Below are 17,503 nucleotides of genomic sequence, written 5' to 3'. Positions count from 1 at the left end.
TGGTAGCCTCTGTGTGTTTCACGTGAGAGGAATATGGGGGCTGGCCTTGGGGAGAAGAATATGACAGCTGTATTTGTGAGTGCGATCGGAGGGTCAGAAAAGGTGTCCATCAGAGAGGTTTGTGCCAGTGGTTTAATTTCCTTTATTTCAGGACTGGAAGTTATTTAAATTACTTTATAGACTTCCTGTTTCCTTGCAAGAGCTCATTAAGTCCAGGCTGAACTGCGCCTTGCTGTAATGGAGTGCCTGGACCCGCAGTTCCCATTCCGTCCTCTGGGGGCCCCATGTTGGCGAGGACGGGCTGAGGTTGGAGGAGAGTCGGGGCAGCCCAACCCTTTTACTAGACATCCAGTTATGACCTGACTGACACTGGTGGTCTTCCTCAAGGATAAAGAATTACCCGGCACTCTGGACTCTATAGACTACTTTCTGGACTCGTCCATTTCACCATTATATTATGGAGAAGAGGGAGGCCCGTCTCATCTAGCCATAGGACCTTGCCTACATTTTTGGTGATTAGATGTGATGTTAGAAGCTGATGTGTGTGCAGTAAGGCTGAGGATTTCCCTGGTGATCAGGCACACGAGGCGGCGTAAGTGTGAATTACCTTAGCGCTCTCTCTGTTACTCAATGGAAAAGGGTTTCCGACAGGGATTCCAGAATCGCACTGCAGCTTTTGACCCCTGCTCAAAGGCAACTCTTGAAGAGATGTGTATTTGATTAGATGATTTACCTTTAAACTTGCCAAGAAAATAATTTGAGGTGACCAGGAAACACCCCTTGGCCCTTGTGCATCTATAACTGCTCCATCATGGGGAAAGCTGCCCCTACATTCAGGGCTGAGCTTGTGGGCAGAATGCTAATCAGGAATAATAGCAACAACAAACAGGTGCAAGGAGGGAGCATAAATGGTGTCAACGTCTAGAAGCTGTCGCTGGCTCCCTTTGTGGACCAGCTGTGATGGAGAGAACCGTGCTGCTTACCTCCATGCACCTGGGGAAAGGTAGGGAAGGTGGAGACGGGATGGGCTGCCACATCCAGGCCTTCCTCGACTCAGTGCCTTTTATTTCTTGGTTTGAAGTTGTGTTCTGCACTATATATCCTTTTGGTACTCAGTACATACTCTGTTTCAGCAGGTCCAGAAGGTCTATGGGGGAATCCCACACCTGGGAGTTGGGGAGGGGCATCTTTCCTTACTCAACAGCCAGACAAGAATCTTTCTAAAAAGGGAGGTAATACAGCGACTTAAATGTAACTTGAGTCCGGCTTGCGTGCCTAAGTGCATGCTGTCTTAAATATTCATTTACGACGTTAAGGTTTGTAATTTCTTCATGAGGAATTTTAAAATAATAAAGATGACCTGGTAGGCAAAATTCACTGGTATTTTCTAAAAGCTTTTGATAAGGTTCCTCATAAAAGATTAAGAGAACAAAACCACAGTGTGGCGAGAAGTCCTTGTTGTGGATTGAAGAATGGTTAAGTCATAGCGAACAGCAGAATTCTGGTGGAGACCCACTGCTTGGCGCGGGGAGGGGTTAATAGAGGGGTGTCTTGAGTCTGTCGCTGGGGTCGGAGTTATTAAGTGTATTAATTGTTTGGAGAAGGAAATGGAGGGTGAATTGGTGCAGTCGGCTGCTGCTACCCTGGTTTTCGTCACTGGTTTCAACTCGGAGAGTCTGTACCGCCTTGAATCTACTGGGGGGTGAGGCGGTGCAGGGTCAGAGGAAATGAAGTTTGCGGAAGCCTGTGACGTAACTCAGATCGGCAGAAAGTCTAGCCCACACGGAAGAGCTGCGGTGCCCCGTGAAGTCGCTGCCTCTGCTGAGGAAAGAGGTCCAGGAGTTATCACGGGCAACAGCAGTTCAGTGATGTGGCTTTTTTCGTACAGAGCAGATAGAGGATATGGGGATGGCGTGGAGTTGGAAAATAAAGGGTTTCCTTTATTTTTGTGCTGTCGGGTGTCTTACTGTCCTGGTGTATAGGAAGGCGGGACACTTTTTCAGTCTTTCTGACCATGGTGTCTTTTGTGCAGTTAGGTTTATTTTTAGAGTCACAGTAAGGGCAGTCCGCTGTCCATGGACATGCTGCCTCTTGAGTTCTCGGTGGGGACTCTGCACGCTACTCTGAAACACGTTACATACACTTGCAGGCTGCTAGTGGGGTCGGCCCGTTGGACAGGTCTGGCTGAATTACCAAGTCTGAGCACACGATCGTGCAGAACCCTTAGGGCAGGCTACCAGCCTGGCACCTTGACTATTCTTCAGTTTGAGGGGGGCACCTAAAGATTCTAAGTTTTAGGGGTGCGCTTGTGGGAATGAGTGCGTGCAAGCCAGCGGTGGAGCTGCCCTCGTGCATCCTTCCTTTTTGCATTTCTTTTTGCTGCCTCGTTAAGGCTACTTGCTGTGTTCCTTCTGTGGCTGAAATGAAAGTTTCTTGTGCAGGGCCATCTGCCTCCAGAGCTGGTGCTTTCCTGAATGGGCTCTTCCAGGCAAGCCAAGGATTTCTTTCTTCACCCCTCTTCTTTATTTACTGATTTCCTTTTGTAGCTGTCTCCTTCCCTGGGCCCCACTTTTAATTAAAACCTGGAAAAGTGCTGGCCTCCCTCAGAAATGTTGCTGAGTCCCTCCTTTTGGCTGTGAGCAGATGCCTCTGTGTGGGTTGGGGTCCCCAGCAGCCCCCCACCCCATCCCCTGGGGGAATTTTTGCAGTCTTGGTCCAGCATAGTTAGAAGCTGCAATTACTACTTGGTAGCTAATTACCCGGCCTCACATTAGATCAGTTTACAGAGGGAGCTTGGAGCCTGTCAGCAAAGGTCAGCCTGAGGTCCTCTCACTAAACAGCCCTCTTGTGATAGCTGTACAAGGAAAAAGGCATTAAGGGGGAAGACTGGGGACCAGCTCCAGGCTGCAGGGTCCTTGCTGGGGGGTGGGGGGGAATGGGAGAGGGAGAAGAGCCATGGCTGCCTAAAGGGGTCACGGAGGCTGATAACCCTTCTCACAGCCTTCCTCAGAAAGCCTGGAGGAAGGTGCAGCCCTTTCATTGAGAGGCTGTGCTTTAGAGAGGGCAAGATAGATCCACAGGGGAAACCAGGACGTGCCCGCCGCTGACTTTTTTTTTTTTTTTTTTTTGCGGTACACGGGCCTCTCACTGTTGTGGCCTCCCCCGTTGCGGAGCACAGGCTCCGGACGCGCAGGCTCAGCGGCCATGGCTCACGGGCCCAGCCGCTCTGCGGCACGTGGGATCTTCCCGGACCGGGGCACGAACCCGTGTCCCCTGCATCGGCAGGCGGACTCTCAACCACTGCGCCACCAGGGAAGCCCCCGCCGCTGACTTTTAATGCTTGACTCTGTTAGAGAGATTGGTTCAGCCACACACAGCCTCTAAGAGGGGAAGTAGGGCCTAAGAGAGAGCTCCCCAAATGTGGAGTGTCCTTTTTGTTATGTCTTTTTACTACCTGTATTACATTATTTGCTTAGAAATTTTTCTTTTCATGGATTCCCCTATTAAAACCATAATTACCTGCTCTAGCCATCATCCCAAGCAGTGATATCAGAAGAATCACAGGTCTGGGCTCGTTGTATTGGCTCAAATAAACATTAAGTAGGTGACGGTTCAAATTTAAAATGTTCACCCACGCATCACCTAGCCTGTGGCCAGGGGTGCTTGTAGGACACGCTGGAAAATAATGGTGTGAAAGACACCAGTCCAGAAGTGTGAGTGTTTGTTTTGCAGGCCAGCATTGCTTTCTCATGAGATGTGAAATATGGGTGAGTCTCCCTGCTTCTCTGAACCTTAAAAATGAGGATGCAGTCTCGGTTAGATTTTATGCGAATGAAACAATTTTATGCACACTCTGTGTGTGTGTGTGTGTGTCTAAAGATTAATAACTAAAACATATTAAGCATTTACTGTGCTAAATACTTCAGTGTCTTATTAATCCTTACAACCATATGGGGCAAATATAATCTCTACAGCCATTATAGGTATGACGAACCCAAAGTAGGTTAAGAATTTGCAGCTTTTCAATGGCCTCTGTGCTGGAATGCCAGCCCAGGGCATACGCTTAGAGCCTGTTGTATACTATACTGTACTGTACTATACTATGTATAGGGATTTTTATTTATTTATTTTTGTCATTGACCCACTTCAAGGTGTTAGTTTAGAGCCTCTCTGATAGCTGCTTGTGGGGTGTAGCATTAGATAAAAATCATTTGACGTGAGAAGTGGAAAGGATAGAGTGTTCAGCTCCTCATGGGTGGATCTCTAAATTTCCTCAGCAGCTGTGGCGTGGTCCGTAGTGCTCCATTCCAGTCGTCTGTTCAGCCCTTCACTGGTTGGGACAGGCCTGGACTTCACCGTGGCTCCCTCGCTTCAAATCAGGGCCAGATCACTATGCGGTTGGTGGGCACCCGGCAGGCAGGGGTACTATGTGTTACGTTAATAAAGGGCTTGCAGCCCGAGCCCTGGGCTTCGGAGCAGTTTCAGAACTCCATGTTCAGTCTCACTGCAGGTAAGAGGTGTCTCCCCGGCATCAGAGGCTGTGGCACTGCCAGGACCCTGGAGGACACTGTGCCATCATGACCCTCCGAAATAGTCGAAGGACAGTGGGTGCTGGGAGGTGTCACGTGGGCCCCTCCATCACCTTGAGTGGCACTGCTGCCCCCTACACTATTGTGGTCAGGGCTGTGTGCCCCTCTTTGGATTGGCTGAGTCTGAAATGAGCCCCAGCATGTTTTTTTTTTTTTAATAATTTTATTATTCCTTCTTTTATTTCCAAAGTCTCTTTAATTAATTAATTAATTAATTAATTTTTGGCTGCATTGGGTTTTCACTGCTGCGCACGGGCTACTCTTTGTTGTGGTGCGCAGGCTCCTCATTGCGGTGGCTTCTCTTGTTGCGGAAAACAGGCTCTAGGCACGCGGGCTTTGGTAGTTGTGGCACGTGGGCTCAGTAGTGGCTCGCGGGCTCTAGAGCACAGGCTCAGTAGTTGTGGCGCACGGGCTTAGTTGTTCTGCGGCATGTGGGATCTTCCTGGACCAGGAGCCCCAGCATGTTTTGATTCATGTAACAAATATGCAGAGAGGAAAAGAGGAGAGGAAAAGGAGAGGAAAAGAACCCCGGATATTTTGTAAGTTAGGAAAGTTCTCCTGTCGGGGGGGGGGTGGGTATTGAATGGGCTCTGGAAGCTCTGTCAGCCGAAGGTTTGGAGGTGGAACCTAGGCCTCTGCAGTGTGATTCCTCTTCTCTTCCTGGGCCTGGGGAGCCCCCGGCCTGCGTGTGAAACATGCCTTACAAAACTATTTTACTGAACTTCCACCCACTGGGTGCTGACTAACACCACTTCCCCTCATATAACTTCACATTTGTGTAATTAACATATAATTTAATACCTGGAAACTCATGCTGGGTGGAGCTGGAAAGGATTACTCAGCTTTTAGTAATCCAGACTCCTGGTTTATACAGCGCATGCGCTGTGTCCTGGTTCTGCTGTTACTGCTGACTTGTTTTGCCAATATCTCGCTATTAATTCTTCCTTCTGTCCTGTGAAGATGGGTGGAAATGATGATACGGTGGTTTTTTTTTTTTAATCTTTTTTTTTTTTTTTGAAAGGAAGACTAGTGACTTTTATTTGCATCTGAGACATGGTCAGAACAAGAAAGTGTTACTGTTGCCTAAGACATGTTGGGGGCAGGTAGAAAAGGGTTTTCTGGGCTGCAAGCTTCCATGAGGATCTTAATTATGTCTTCTCTCAGGCTTGTCTACAGCAGCCCCAATTATTCCATGAAGGCCCCACTGAGATCAGAGCAATAGAAACCAACATTCTGGAGATCTCGCTTATTAACCATTTTTCGTCATTGCTTTTTCGTACAATACTACAATGAACTACTGATAAAACACTGGTAGCATGGAAATTGGGCCCCAAAGTGCCACCAACAGACCTTTGGCGGTGGGGAGCCGTGGTCGGTGAGACAGACCCGCGTGGGTGACCCTTCATTCCCTCCGGCCGGGGTCAGGGGGCCTTTCCCCTGTCACTTGCGGTGCGAGCAAGGGGATCGGGGCCGGGAGCGCAGGCCTGGCCTAGGACGGCACCTGAGCCACAGGGCAGGGGGCCAGCAGCCGCTCCCCAAGCGCGCTCCTCGCAGAGGCCATGACGACCGGCAGTGCCAAAAGTGTGCGCCTTGTTCGGACGGCGGAGGTCAGGGGCCCTGCGCCGCCTCCCGCCTCCCGGCGGCAGCGTGAGACGCAACCCTTATCAGGCCCTCCGGGACCCGGGACCCCTGGAGCGCAGGATGCCGGAGCCGCTGAGCTCCCGGGCAGGCAGAGGCCGTCCGTGACGTCCTTGCTCACTCTTAATATTTTAACAACTGAAGGGTTGTGGACTGCCTGCCTCTCGAGCAAACACGTTCTTAACTCTCTTCTCCCATCGGCTAGTGGAGTTCAGTGGTGCCGTGGTTTTACTTTCCGCTTCGTCGTGAAGGCAGTGCAGCAGCACTGAAAAAACTGCAGCAAGTAAATACCAGGGAAGAATAAAGATGAAAAATTAGCACGATTTTGCAATTTAAATTTAGGGTGTATGCTGTGGTTATAAGTTTTTTTTTGAGAAATTACTCATTGTGTTGACACATGTATTAATGTGGTGGGGGAATCACAGTTCTTGATATACGTGATACCTGCCTACTGAAAGATGAAAAGGCTGGGGGAACTCTGACCCAGAGCTGAGAATCAGCATAGTTGAAAGCCAATCAGGATATCTTGAAAATAAATCTGAATGTTCACATGCCTTGAAAGAGGACGTTTAGTGCAGCACAGATGGAAAATCACATCTGATGTGAACTCGAAGGAAAAGAGTGAATCCCTTAAACATCAGGAGTCACAGCTTTCTGATCCAGTGGGTTGAGGAGGATCCAGAGTCCCGGTCCCAGGTGAGCATGCTGTCATCCGTGAGCTACAGGGGAGGTGGGAGTGGGGAGGGTAGCCCGGAGGCTAGCCGTTTGTTCCCTTCCATGGACTGTGCTTGTGAGCCTTTCAGGGTTTGGGAACTTGACTCTGGAAAGCTTCTAAATTTGTTCCTAGTGGGTTGATTTATTTTGTTGAGGTCAAATTAGAACTAATGGCCCTGATGGTTTACAATGCTCCTAAATGGTTCTTAGCACTTAGGCGGGCTTGGCTGGCCATTGTGGGCGGGTTTCCAAGTGTGGACCATATCTTGCCGAGGGTGTATTTTTTTGTTGAAGTTTTTGTTGAGAGTACAACTTATGTGTGTGAGTGAGGTTAAAAGGTAACAGCAGAATGAGTCACACTTAATATTCAACTTTCTCTTGGTATCAGATCCAGGGATGTGTTTGTGAACACGGGCCCCATGGGCATTTTGGTGTGTGAGCAGGGCATCTAGCTGGGAGTTAGTAGTTGATGACTGTTTGTCCTCTGCCGCTTTGCCTAGGAGTGCATCGTTCATGAAACTCAGTAATAGGGAAGTCTCAGATTTCCTCCTACCGTTTCTGGTTGCCAAGCAGTTCCTGTAAGAGCGGGTAACCAGGTTAAACTAATCTCGGTGCATCCCTTCCAGCCATGCTGTGGTATCTGTGAGTTCATGGCAAGGTCTTTGGCAAGGGGATTATACTCTACATAAAATTGGCTCCAGTCTCCTGATTTCTGTGTGATTGTGAGTAGCGGAGCAGACAGGTGTCTACAGAGGAGCTGCATGTCTCTACTGGTCCACAGAATTAAATCGTGCATGTGTCCGCACACAGGCAGGCTCCGTGGGCAGTGATCTCCCAGAGCTGCTGGGGGCAGCTGACTCGGGGGAGAATCAGGAGGGTCAGGGCTTCAGTGCCTAAGCTGAGGTCGTGGTGCAAGGTCAAGACAGGAGCATTGGTTAATGATTTCTCCCTGCTTTGATGGAAAAGAAAGACGCTGCCTCCAAATCATCTTTCTTTGACTTATCAGCTCTCAGAGCAGTGCCCCATAGTTGCAAATGTGGTTTTGAAGGCCAAGTCCAGTCACATTCTGTTAAGGGTAAAATCCTGGTGGTCACTATGGACTGAGCCAGCATTATTCAGGGCTGAGTGAGAAAGGGGGGCTTCCATTGCTAACGGAATGGCTACTGGCTTCTTCTCAAAACTTGGGTTCCTTTTCTTCTTCTTGCACACTCTGAAAACACACTTCTAGTATATTTGCAAGCTTTGCATCCTGAAGCTACCATACTTATTCTCAGGACCCAGTGAGTTTTCCCTAGAACAGTTTGAAGAGCATTAATGCTGTCTGTGAGGTGCTTACTTCTGTCGAGAAACATTTCCACGTTCATCTAGTTCATCTTGAAAATAATATCACAGCATGTGAAAATACTATCACTGTCATCATCAACAGTGCTAGTAATCCAAAGACTTGGGTCTCAAGGCAGATAGCCGTGTTTATAACCAAGGTGTTAATTCCACTGTTAATAAAATGAAGCTGTTGCACTGGGCATGATAGAACTCGAGTCATGAGCCCAGCGTAGCAGCCAAAGTCACCCCGAGTTGTGTTGGCAGAAACGCATTCCAGAATCAGCATTTGACTGTGTGCAGTTAGTTCCATGGCCACCAGGTTCTCCAGAGAAGTTTTAATTACAAACCAAGGTGGTGTGGTTTCTTAAATGTGCTGTAACAAATGGATGTTAGCTCAAGGAGCCCTGAGCAGCCCCCTCCATCGGTAAAACCCATAATTATCACGTGGCGGGCTCTGAGGAGGAAATCTTAACGTCCTGAGGGTCTAGTCGGCTGTGCTTCCTGCTTCCCTTTCCTGAAGTTGGGGGCAGGGTGAGGGTGTGGAAGGTGAGCTCTTTCCTCAGAGGCCCCTGAGAGTCATGACACGCCCAGGACAGGCTCTGGTGCTGTCCCAGGGAGGAACATGTTCATAGCCTGGGGGTGAGGTCTGCCTTTTGGTGATGGGCCAGGGGTGGAAGCTTGGGGGAGGAGGGGTGGTTAAAATGGAAGATCTTGAAATGGCAAATCTTTATTAGTTTTGTAAACAGCTTTAGGAAGCACTGGGAGCATCTTGCAGGGACCCTGCAATTATCATAATAAACAGTTTTATCATCTGCTCAGCGATCAATACTGCGGCTTATGCTGCTTTAGTATCTCAGCGGTATTGATTACCTTAACAACCGTGCTGCGGTCAGCTTCCATTAACCCCTGCTCTGCCGGCAGGGCCTGTGCCTTCCCTGGTTGGATGGAAGACTGTTCTGGTTCCAGCCCAAGCAAGTGCCAGAATTTGAAGGCCGGCCAGGGAGTCAAACACAGCTTTTATCTCAAGGTGCCCAACAGAAGGAAGGGTTTTAAACAGGGAAGCTAATGCAACTTTTAAAAGGCATCTTGTGTGTGTGTGTGTGTGTGTGTGTGTGTGTGTGTGTGTGTGTGTGTGGACAGTGTATAAAACAATTATAGCAGTGGGGTTTCAACTGTGACTCGGGAATTTGAATGTTAAGAGCTAAAGTCCTGATTCTTCCCTGCCTTGGCTGTGCCTAGTGGTCCTCTCTACTCCACCCCACCCTTCCCACGATGGAACTGAGGACTGCGGTGCTGACGCCCTTATGGAACAGGCATTCCTGGGACGCTTTGAGCACTTTGTGTACCACATTTTACTTTTAGAGAGAAACCGCTTACTTGGGGACATCCAGTTCTAGGATTCAGGTTCCTCCGGACAATGAGTGTCTGAAGTGAAATGGTCGATCATAAGATGACAGAAAGCTGGAGATGGATTTCGGTGCCGCTTGAGGTTATGTCACTCTCACTGGCTATCTCCTGTCTCTTGTCTGGTTCATGTTTACATCTCCCTTTTCTCCTGACGAAACAAAGGCAACAAGGATACTTAGCTCTAGGGAGCAGCTGGGATGGAGTCCCCAGACCTAGCCTGTAGTTAAGGGTTAGGTAGTGGTAAGTGACAGTCATCCAGACACTTTCAGGACAAGATCTTGGTAGCAGCAGTGGGGGTGATGGTGGTTTGTGTGTGTGTTGACTTTCTATGTCGTTTTTCTCTTGTAACTGCTATATTTTGTTTTGCTTTAAATGAGAAAGACGTATATGTGTGTATGCGTATGTATGTATATATTATATATATGTGTGTATGTATATATGTATTCATATATAAAACGAGTATAAATGAAGCTGGGAGGGAGGTGAGCTTGCACACCCTATCCAGCAACTTAACCCCTTTGGCCCAATTTTAGTGCAGGCTTTCATAGGGGTCTTTATAGACCAAACAACACAGGTGCTGTTCAACCTGAGTGACCTTGACCTCTAGTGAGAAGCCAGCTACTACATCTGGGAGTCAGTTTTAAAAGTTGGTGAGTGTCATGGAGTCGCTGGGGAGTGGGGGAGGAAGAGGTGGTAATAGCTGGACCAGAGGGAGGGCGAATTGCTTTGGCAGCTGTCGCCTTCCTGCCCTTCTCGCCAGGCTGCAGCCTCTGGCTTCCTTATCCCTCATGGTTACCCAAGAGGATCCAGGAATGGAAGTTTATCAGATGGGGAGGAGGCCAGTAGGTGCGTGATGAAGGCAAGGGCTGTGCACTGAGCTTGGAGAAGTGTAGGTAGGTGTAGACAAGAGGGTTGCAGGTGTATGGGATTCCAGGTCATGAGATTCAAGTCCCAAGCAGAAAAGAGCCCATATAAGAGAGGGTCAGGAAGCCAGACCATAGAGTCTGCTGGGCAGCAAGATGTAAGGCTGTAGACTCTGTCTGGTGAGGCCCAGGGTAGTAATAGCAAGACATGACTGTGGTATCCAGCCACAGGCTTGATGAGCAGGGCTGAGCCCACAGGTGGCAGTGAGTAGCTAGGCCTGTGCAGGTGAGAGAATGGCCCCAGTGAGCAATGGTGGGAAGTTGGTGGGGGTGGCCCTCTTGACGTAGTTGAAGAGTCTACCCAGGGCCATAGCTTAAGCAAGCTTTCCCTCCTGACCCCACCCTACCAGGTCACCCTCTCTCCAATTGGGATGTCAAGGGATTCCCATCACCGTCTTGTATTCTGGGCCACCCACTTCTGTCCTCAATCTCTCTTTGCCCAGACTACCTTGGTTGCACACGTTGGAAAGTTTTATTTTAAGCATAATGTTCTTCCTAAAGTGTCAGTTAGATCAGTTAGGCTTAGAGGGTGGGCAGTGGTTAAGTTGACCAAAGTTCATTACTTTCCATTATGATAGGGACTGTAGCTCAAAGGGCTCCACTGTGACAGAGGCAGAGGGTAGACCAGATGGCCCATACCTACAGAATAAGCAACATTCATGATGGGGATGAAACCCCCATTTTTAGTTTTATGTAGATTTGTGCACTTTGGGTTATAAGGCAGTCATTCTGTGGCCCAGATCACCCTTTGCATTACCCCACTGGTCTTAACTCGAACTCTGCGTTGATACTAGCTCTTCTAAGTTCGACCTCATTCACGAGGAGCTCCTAGATGTTGACAGCTTTTTTACTTTGCTCTTTTCACAAATAGCTTTTTGAGCCATGTGGTCAGACTTTCGGGCAGTAATATTGTCTACGTGGTGGAGAATGTTTTAGAGGGAGTCACATTCTGTGTAAAATTTTAAGACTTAATGCCTTGCATCAAGGTTCTTGGCTGTGTGGAGCGACCCAGTATTTGGGGTTATTTATAACTCTGCTTTTTAGATGTGAGCAGAGCAGTGAAATATCTTTTTTTGGGTGTTTGGTGTACTCAGATTTTTTTCTCATTTAGAAGATGAAATGTGATCTCTGAAGGGTTTGGAAAGACGATTCTTTTTCAGGAAGTGGTGTCTTCATAGAGAAAAGAACACTGGAGTAGAAACTGAAGAATGGATCCTGGTTCCTGATTTGCTACTAACCAGCTGGTGACCTTGGGAAAGAATGACTCATAGTAGTTGCTCTAATGTTTTAGAATCTTTTTAAGCCTGTAAAATCTGAATTATGGTTCCTAGTCTGTCTACTTAACAAGACAAGATTGTTGGTGGTCAAATGAGAAATGAATATAGGAGTGTTTGAAAATGTATAAACGACCATATAAATCAAAGAAGCATTGTTACTTGTTCCTGGGGAAGTTGGTGCTGGGTGTGACTATTTTCTTGGTCAAATGCTAATGCTACTATGAAAAAGTTCTTTGCGAAGAGTACTTCCCAGGAAGCTGTAGCATGGTGATGGATGTGTGTGGGCCCACATATGGCAAGAAGCCCACTTATCATTGGGTCATCCTCCTTGAAGATGAGCGCAAGAGAGCCAGCCCAGTGGGAACCAGCTCAGTTCAGACTTTACAAAGCAATTAAGGTGACTTATATAAAACATTCATACTGAGATGAAAGACAATGAGCTCAAAAACAATGGTTGTAAACATCGCCAGGGAGTAAATTCACTGGAAGTGTTTAAAATTACTTTTTAACCTGCTCAATCAACCAGTTGGAGGCTTTTAACTTATCAGTGGATGTGTTTTTCTTAATCAGAGTTTGACTCCATGCTCTAAATCAAGCTCTTATGTAATCTTAGGCTGTTACATTGGGCTCATTTTTGCCCAGTAATGATAGTGATAGTTGCCACGTATAAGCGTGTCAGGGGCTGCGCCCAGAGCATGATGCATATCATCTCTTCGTGTATCAGTGGCAGGATGGTGCCTCGTACCTTCTAAGGGTAGGAGTAAGGGTGGGGTCAGCAAATGGTGAGTTTTGAACAAGATTCAGAGGCAGCTGGGGCCTAAAGTACTTCTTTGGAAGTCCTTTAGCTCTTCTAAAGAAAGAACAATTCCTATTTCCTTGAAAAAAGGCTTAGCTTGCCATGAATGTGTCAACTCGAGGCTGAGACGCCTGGCTCCGACCAGTGCAGTTCTTTTTTCAGAAGGTGCTCCTGAACTGGGTAAAGACAGAACTTCCTTTTTTAAAAGGAAAAAAAAAAAGTGTATTATATAAACAAAATAATATGATGAACCCCATCACTTAGACTTGGCAACAATTCACTTTTTGTTGGATTTGTTTAATCTTTTTGTTCATTGGCTTTGATTTTAGAGCTAGTGAAAGATATCATGATGCTTCATTATTTTCTTAGGTGATAATAATATTATGTCAACATAACAAAATTAACACATTCTTAACATCGTCAAATCCCAAATTGCTGTTCAAACTTACCTGATTGTCCCCAGAATGGCTTTTTACAGTTGGTTTGTTAGAATGGTCTAACAAATGAGGTCTACCTAGTACATTTAGGTGTTTGGTTCTTAGGTCTCTTAATCTAATTCGGCCCCCTCGCCCCCAACTGTAGCCTCCACATGTGCCCCCCAAACCAGCTCATGGATTTCGAAGGATGTTGGGAAGTAGCTACGTGTGGTAGAAAGGGGCACTGTCAGTGTGGTGTGAAGATACCCAGGTCCTATTTCTAGCTCTGCCACTGACCAGCTATCTGACCTTGGATAAACCACCAGCACTCTCTGGGGTCATTATTCTTGTCCATCAAAAGAGGCAGTGAGGGGCTTCCCTGGTGGCGCAGTGGTTGAGAGTCCGCCTGCCGATGCAGGGGACACGGGTTCGTGCCCCGGTCCGGGAAGATCCCACATGCCGCGGAGCGGCTGGGCCCGTGAGCCATGGCCGCTGAGCCTGCGCGTCCGGAGGCTGTGCTCCGCAGAGGGAGAGGCCACGGCAGTGAGAGGCCTGCGTACCGGGGGGGGGGAGGGGGGGGGGGGGGGGGGGGGGGGGGGAAGAAAAGAAAGAGGCAGTGAGACTGAATGACCTGAAGCCGAAGCCTCCTTACTATGACCTCGAAGGTTCTGCTTGCTACCTAGTCCTTACCCCAATTTTTGTAATTGCGAAATTGTTGATGCTAAATAATCCTGAGCGATGGGCTTGTTGTTCTTTTTCTCTTGGACATCGTGAATAGTGTACCTTAAACAAGGCTATTATGCTTTCCTTCTGGACTTCCAGAAAGCTTAGAGCCACATTTATGGCTCAATGTGTTGGTTATTATTGTATGCATTTTAAGCTTCATTTTTGGCTCAAAGTTTCCTCCACTGTTGTTGTTTGTTTCTTCTCTTGACCTGGCCTCAATTTATGCTATCATGTTGTATTGTATATTCTTGTAAGCAGTGTGAATAAATGTGTGCTGGGTATTCTCATGTGACTCTGACCTCTCTGCCAGCTCATTCACCCAGGGTCCCTGTCTTATGTAGTCTCTGCTTTGTAGAGCCACGGCTTAGGTGCTCAATAAAAACCTACTGATAGATTTTGATTTGACATATTGTCCTCACTTACGCATTTCCATTTTTTTCCCCCATTTTAGTGGTGGACAGTTGTTTGGAACAGTATTAATTTTGTGAGTGTGGCCTGGTCCTTCTCTGATTCACATTTTATACGGCAGAATGGCCAAAGGAGGAGGTCTGGTGAGCCGCCTGGCTGATGATTGTTTTGTTTTTGTTTGTCGGTAGAACTTGTCTTTTTGAGTAGCCCCTTGCTATTTTTTTCCCTTGGTGGTGAGTGAAGCAGTATTTGCTGGGCAGACAGTTGCGGGGAGGGGGTGTTAACTGCTAAAACAGTAGCCATTCTACGCATTCTGAAGAGTTCACCTCTGGTTCCAGCCTTGGACGCAAGGATCGCTGTTGTTGAGATGTGTAGGGTGACAGAGGTGGATGTATCAGTCAGTCGTCTGCTCTACCTGGAGAAAAGCAGACTAGGCAATCAGATGTGCTTCATCCTAAGACTCACGCGTGAGTGGGCGAGTTCTCTCGCTGGCTCTCACGCAGCCTGCCTTTGCTGTCAGGGAGGCTGTGCTAACCCTCAGTAAGTCATTGGTCCCAACTGGCTCTCTCCCTTACCTCCCAGGACCTCTGCTTCCTTGATTGTCCAGGAGAGAGAAGGATGTTCCTCCAGCAGCGTTAGGGGAGGATCTGAGTCTGTGCTTGTTGAGCCCCTGGCACACAGTAGGCGCTCAATAAATACGTGGTAAGTGCCTTCAGGAGCATCTCTACGAGTGGTTGGGAGACATATTTACAACGATTGCTAGTGGCCTCCTCTTTCCTTGTTTGTGACACTTGGAGCCGTTAAGCATTGGTTTTGAGGGGCTGTGGGGCGTGGTTTTGAGGGCTCCTCTTCTGGGTCCCTGGATGACTTCTCTCTCATCCGCAGAGAACTGCGGTGCCCTTGTTGGTTGAAGGAGTCCTGCCGGCGTTCCTCTCCCAGCCAGACACCCTCTCGGGCCAGTAGCGCGGCCTTCGTGCTTTCATTCCCACGTGGAGGAGGGCGCTTCCGAGCCTCTGCTCTGTGCAGACCTAGTCCAGAGGAAGGCAAGACCCCTGGGGGCTCCTGGGTGTGGCGAGGAAGTTGAGGCTCATGGCTTGCAAGTTTTCTTCTAATGGAATTTCCCATCACTTACTGCCCTGCTGATTTCTGATCAATGAAAATGAAATTGCATCACCTCCTCAGAGGCTCCACGTATGCCTGCTGCTTCCAGCTGTGTCAGTTCCGGTAAAATAATCTCATCAGGCGTGCGAGAGGGTAATAGGAAATAAAAATAAAAACCCACAATTAGCAAGAGGCCTTGCAGCTGAGTAACACTTTCCATCCCGGAGGCAGAAGGGCTGGCGAGTGAATGTTTAGGAAAGATTCCCTTTAAAAAAAAAAAAGAAAAGGAAAATGCCCGGTCTTTTTCTTCTCCCTTCTTTTTCCCTCCTTGCCCTGAACTCTCTCCCCGACCCTTTGGGTGGGGATGGTTTAAAACTGTGCGCAGGTTTTCCCTGCCCTTTGTGTGAGGTCAGTAGAATTGCTCTGTGATGGGCACACATGAGGGTGGCTTTTGCTTTTCTCTCTCCCCACCCACCCCACCCAAGACAGACACCAAAGGAAATACAGAAATTTCAGCTTCTTCCACTGACCTGTGATAGGAAACCACATGGTTGCGGGGGGACAACTCGAAGCCGAGTTAAAGTTGGTAAACAGGCTTCTCAGAGCTGGTTCATTTTAATTCCTAGACTTTAGGCTTCAATTATCAGCCCATTAAGAACCAGACCCCCCCCCCCCCCCCCCCCCGCATTATTCCCTGGAACTTTCAGGACCGTGTCGTGAACACGAGGCTCTGTCGGAGGGTGATGTTTGGTTATGTGGAAGCTGGAGTGTGGGGACAGGCCCGCTCCAGCACCTCCGGGTAGGGCTGGGGGAGGGTGAACGCTGCCTCTGAAACATTCGGCTACTTCTGTGTGTGTGTGTGTGTGTGTGTGTGTGTGTGTGTGTGTGTGTGTGTGTGTGCGCGCGCGCGCGCGCAGAGCCTCTCAGGTCACTGGCTCCAGCCTAAAGAGGAACTGAGGCCAGAGACACCAGGGTGGGGGATGCTCAGGGCGGGTGAGGATGAGGGAACCTGTTGGATCACCTGAGAGGAGCCAGTAGAAGTGAAATCGCACCATGTCTTGTCAACTTGACAACGTCCAAGAAGAAGAAATGCTTAGGTGAAGGCCGGTTCAGTGGTTCTGGCATTTTTTCATAAGTTATTTGGGGGACAGCATACCTTCATCCTGAGCCATCAGGAAATGGTCCATCTCAAACATGGACCACTGACTCCCACGCAGGTTGAAGGTGAGACCCTTGAGAGCGATGAGCACGGCTGGGGGTCGTGGTAGGGGTGGACCCAGGTGTGAGCACTGTGGTGTCCCCAGCACCATAGGGGCTCAGGGTAGTGGCACAACTCGCCAAACCATGCGTTGCAGTAGTTGAGCCATGTTTCTAAATGCAGTGGACATCCGAGGTCCTCACTGGCCACATCTGATTAATAGAAGGACAGATTCTGGCCTTAGAGCAGGGAGGCTCTGGAACGGGGGGAGTGGTAACCTGGTTAACTGTGTTGATACCGTGAATCCAGGAGCACGTGAAGTTCTGTGTCTCTCCCTGCTAGCACCCTTCCCTGGATGGTCGCTGCCGTCCAGGTTCTTATTTTGCGTGTCTGAACTCTAATGAGAGCAAGCTAGTAGGAGTCTGTATTGATAGGAGGGATGCTGTGTATATTGTAGGCACTCAATGAACATCTGTTGTGTGAACGGATAAAAATCATTAGAGCAGCCAGTGAGGTTTTGGCCAAGCATGATTCACAGGAATTTCAAGCTAAGAGCAATGGGGCCGGAACCCTAGTAGCCTCTTTATTATTGTGCCGAAGAAATTGGCCCCGTTAGCCGACCAGGTTGGATTCCCCCAATCTCAGCGTGGCTTAACGCTGCGATCTTTCGGAGCTGCAGAAACAGTTTCCGCCAGCTTGCTCTCGTTCTGGCGCTGTTCAGGATTAGGGCTGCGGCCTGGAAGTTTTGGTGGGAAGAGCCGAACTGTAGGGGTGAGAAGGGAGAGGGTGCCACTTCAGAAGGAAGCTGAAGTTCTCGATGTTCGCGTGCATTTTTCATTTTGTGTGAAAATGATGTTTGTGTGTTTGCACTGATAGGTTTCTCTTCTCTGATCTTAGACACTTAGCACAGGGTCTTGATCTACATTGATCACTTTTTATGACTTGAACTGACAATTCCACCCCCCCCCCCCCCCCCCCCCCCCCCCC

General features: G+C 48.5%; 1 protein-coding gene across 2 annotated transcripts in view; it reads left to right on the top strand.

The window, feature by feature from the left end:
- The window catches only part of ZFHX3 (zinc finger homeobox 3), a 242,655-nt gene that overhangs the window by 42,825 nt on the left and 182,327 nt on the right, over positions 1 to 17,503 (top strand). The window contains exon 1 of one of the 2 annotated variants that reach the window (XM_027119417.1): positions 13,757 to 14,919. The exons of the other annotated variant lie outside the window; for it this stretch is intronic. The gene's annotated coding sequence lies outside the window, so the exon portion shown is untranslated. Of the gene's footprint in view, positions 1 to 13,756; positions 14,920 to 17,503 lie in introns of those variants that run through there. 2 annotated transcript variants of the gene reach the window in all.

This window comes from Aethalodelphis obliquidens, unplaced genomic scaffold (assembly GCF_003676395.1).
Source record: "Aethalodelphis obliquidens isolate GAN/ISIS:26980383/991018 unplaced genomic scaffold, ASM367639v1 scaffold20, whole genome shotgun sequence".
Classification (NCBI taxonomy): domain Eukaryota; kingdom Metazoa; phylum Chordata; class Mammalia; order Artiodactyla; family Delphinidae; genus Aethalodelphis; species Aethalodelphis obliquidens.
This window is presented reverse-complemented; position numbering and strand designations above follow the sequence as displayed.